This window comes from Rutidosis leptorrhynchoides, chromosome 10, assembly GCF_046630445.1.
Source record: "Rutidosis leptorrhynchoides isolate AG116_Rl617_1_P2 chromosome 10, CSIRO_AGI_Rlap_v1, whole genome shotgun sequence".
Classification (NCBI taxonomy): Eukaryota; Viridiplantae; Streptophyta; class Magnoliopsida; order Asterales; family Asteraceae; genus Rutidosis; species Rutidosis leptorrhynchoides.
Genome location: NC_092342.1, coordinates 202064934 through 202069230, shown reverse-complemented (window position 1 = coordinate 202069230; position 4297 = coordinate 202064934). Strand labels below are relative to the sequence as shown.

Genomic DNA, 4297 nt, shown 5'->3' with positions numbered 1-4297 from the left:
ATTTGTATAGATTTGTTACAAATTTCACGTAGCTACAACAAGCAAAATTATCCAATCTTGTTTTACCCATAACTTCTTCGTTTTAAATCCGTTTTGAGTGATTCAAGTTGCTATGGTTTCATATTGAACTTAAGTTTATGAATCTAAACAGAAAAAGTATAAGTTTATTGTCGTAAATACAGGTTACAAGTTGTTTTTGTAAAGGTAGGCATTTCAGTCGAAAGAACGACGTCTAGATGACCATTTTGGAAAACATACTTCCACTTTGAGTTTAAACATAATTTTTGGATATAGTTTCATGTTCATAAGAAAAATCATTTTTGCATAAGAACAACTTTTAAATCAAATTTTATCATAGTTTTTAATTAGCTAACCCAAAACAGCCCGCGGTGTTACTACGACAGCTTATATCCGGTTTTACGGTGTTTTTCGTGTTTTCAGGTTTTAAATCATTAAGTTAGCATATCATATAGATATAGAAAATGTGTTTAGTTGATTTTAAAAGTCAAGTTAGAAGGATTAACTTTATTTGCAAACAAGTTTAGAATTAACTAAACTATGTTCTAGTGATTACAAGTTTAAATCTTCGAATAAGATAGTTATATATATATATATATGAATCGAATGATGTTATGAACATCATTACCACCTCAAGTTTAGTAGGTAAAGCTACTAGAAATGAGAAAAATGGATCTAGCTTCAAAGGATCCTTGGATGGCTTGAAAGTTCTTGAAGTAGAATCATGACACGAAAACAAGTTCAAGTAAGATTTCCACTCGAAATAAGATAGTTATAGTTATAGAAATTGAATCAAAGGTTGAATATGAGTATTACCTTGTATTAGAAAGATATGTTACTATAAATAAGAAAGATTTCTTGAGCTTAGATGATTACTTGGATTGGATTAGAAAGCTTGGAAGTAATCTTGCAAACTTGATAGTATTCTTGATTATTGGGCCATGCGATCGCATGAGCCCAACGCCTAATATTCATGCGATCGCATGATCGTCTGACAGGCTGATCCTTTGACGCATTAATTACAGCTGTAGGGTTTTTATAATTATTATTATTTAATTTAATTAGGGTTTGTATTAATTAATATATTTATATCTAGTTTTATTATTATTTGTAATTTAAAGTTTATTTATTTGTACTTATTATATAGAAAAATATAAAAATAATATTTTTATATAAAATCTTATTTTTTATCATTTTTATTTTATATATTTTAGAGTATGTATCTTTTTATCGTATCGTTCGTAATTAGTTTTAAGATAGTTTTTGCCGTAATTTTTTTTATACTTCTAGATTTTTAGGCTTTGCCGTAAAATCCCTTAAGTGCTTTTTCTTTAGATTAAGACTTAGGTGCTTTAGAATTTTACGACGTCGCTTATTGCTTTAATATTTAATAGATTTTAGTACCTTTTTAAGTTATTGCCATTTTGAATATAGAATTCCTTTAAGCTTTAATACCTTTAGATGCAATCTTTAATTTTTAATTTTTAGACCTTTTAAGTTTCGATGCTTTACGTTCTTATTTTTATTTTTCGACTTTCTATTTTTTGACGTTTGTTTTTCGAGGCGCTCTTTCTTTCTCATTTCTATGCTCTAATTTTTAGGACATAGATTTTTATCTTTTTTTAAATTTCGACGGAAAAATTATTTTAAGCGGTTAAATTGATAGACATCCAAAATTTTCTGGTTCGGAGTAATAGTTGGATTTGTTAGTGGCGAGTTGTGGGCTTCCGATTTAAAGGGTCCTGGCTACGTGCTGCATCTATTGGCTATTCGAAACGTGGGCAAAATCAGAAAAGTCTATTAATTTGATAACTTATATAATTTTTATTTTTATAACTAATAGGATATTCAGTGAATGCACCGAGCAAAACGTTCACCACCTTTCATACATTCACCACCTGTAACTCGATCAAGACATCTAGCTAATATTGCCGCCGTTGATTTTTTTTTTAGAAACATCATCTAGTCGAACAAGTTCTCCAACTCAAATTTCCGATAATCCATTTTTTGAGCCCGATTTCACAATTGAGAACCCGGAGGATATTCAAGGACAATTCAGAGATCCTGAACCATTTATCATTCCTCCGGAACCACAAATTACTTATCCAGAGATTGTCGAGGAAGAAACCATTAAATCAGAATTCTCTAGTGATTCGAATTCAACAAATTAAAAAATGGAAGTAACGGAACCTTAAAGTATGGAAGAACGAATGAGAGCCATACGCACGGGCCAAGGTCACGCCATTATTAAGCCAGATGTTAATGCGCCAGATTATGAAATCAAGGGACAAATCCTACACATGGTAACTAATCAATGCCAATATAGTGGTACGCCAAAAGAAGATCCAAACGAACATCTTCGAACCTTTAATAGGATTTGTACTCTATTCAAAATCAGAGAAGTTGAGAATGAACAGATCTATCTCATGTTGTTTCCCTGAACTTTAAAGGGAGAAGCCAAAGATTGGTTAGAATCGTTACCTGAAGGGGCGATTGATACATGGGATGTTTTAGTTGAAAATTTTCTTAAACAATTCTTTCCGGCATCTAAAGCCGTGAGACTTCAAGGAGAAATTGTTACGTTCACACAAAAGCCAAATGAAACTCTATATGAGGCGTGGAAAAGATTTGAAAAGTTGTTGAGAGGATGTCCTCAACATGGTTTAGACACTTATCAAATAGTACAAATATTTTACCAAGGATGCGATATTACTACACGAAAAGACATCGACATAGTAGCTGGTGTATCCATTATGAAGAAAACCGCAACTGAAGCTCACAAAATTATTGATAACACAACCTCCCACTCATATGAGTGGCATCAGGAAAAAGATATCTTTCATTCATCTAAAGCGGCTAGAGTCGATTCTATCCATGACTTTGATTCCGTTTCCCCAAAAATAGATGCTTTCAAGAGACGAATGGAAAATATGACTAAAGATATTCACGCAATACGAATCAGTTGTGAGCAATGCAATGGACCACACTTAATGAAAGATTGTCACATTGAACAAACGATGGAACAACGAGAGAATGTTTCCTACATGAACTAAAGGCAGGGAAATAATTATCAAAATAATTATCAACCGCCAAGGCCAAACTTCAATCGAAATCAAAACATTCTTTACAATCCAAATGGACCCAACAATAACTCGTATAACCAACAAGGTCTGAATAACCAACCAACTCAAAACAACACATTCAATCAACAAAGACCTGGTTTGTATAAACCACCACAACAAACCGAAGAGAAAAAGCCAAATCTGGAAGAAATAATGGCAAAGCTAATGGAATCTCAAACACAATTTATTACATCTCAAACCCAAATAAATGAGAGGTTGAATCAGTCATTAAGAACTCAACAAGCTTCCATTTTGAATCTAGAAAAATACGTAGGTACTCTTGCTAGCATGATGAGTGAAAGGGAACAAGGAAAGCTACCGAGTAATACTGAAGTAAATCTTCGGAATGAGAATGTTAATATGGTTTAAACGAATTCTGAAAAACCAACACCAGAAGATGGGAAGGTTTTAGATATGAGTAACAATGAAGAAGTTACAACACCACCACCACCTGAGTATGTAAAGCCAGTGGTGGCACCATACAAACCACCCATCCCGTTTCTAAGAAAAGGAGTTGAGTATGAGCAAGTAATAGGTAATAAAGTTTGTGATACCTCTGGAAAGAAGAAGAAGAATAAGAAAGTACAAGAAACAAAAACCGTAAAAATAAACCCGGTGAAGACAGTTCCACCGAAACCTCCACCCAGGTTGGGTGATCCGGGTGAATTTATTGTTCCTTGTCTACTTAGTGATTGTGTTATGTATGATGCACTAGCAGATTTAGGTAGTAGTGTGAGTGTTATGCCTCTTTCATTATATAAGAGATTAGGTGTAGGTGAGCTAAGTCCAACAGAAATGAGTGTTCGACTCTTTGATCAAACAATTAGGCACCCAGTTGGAATTGCTGACAACCTACCCATTCAAGTAGGTAATTTAACCATTCTAGTTGAATTTATTGTCATTGACATAGAAGAGGACCCAAACATTCCTCTAATTTTAGGTCGACCAATCTTAGCGTCCACCGGAGCGTTATTTGATGTAAGAGAGGGTAGAATGACACTTAGTAATGGTGAAAAATCGATCACCTTTATGATTCGAAAGTCTAAATCTCCACCAACTAAAACCGTTGAACCGATAAAAACGATCAATGAGAAGCATATTGTTTTACCAACTCCAACGGTAGTGCTTAACAATAATAAAACGCCTAAGTGTAGGGA

General features: G+C 33.5%; 1 non-coding gene across 1 annotated transcript; it reads right to left on the bottom strand.

Annotated features, from left to right (window-relative positions):
- Nucleotides 1–2576: 2576 nt before the first annotated feature.
- Nucleotides 2577–2683, bottom strand: LOC139873866 (small nucleolar RNA R71). The gene has a single exon (XR_011767579.1). It is a non-coding gene; the product is annotated as a small nucleolar RNA R71 (small nucleolar RNA).
- Between the last annotated feature and the right edge of the window lie 1614 nt (nucleotides 2684–4297).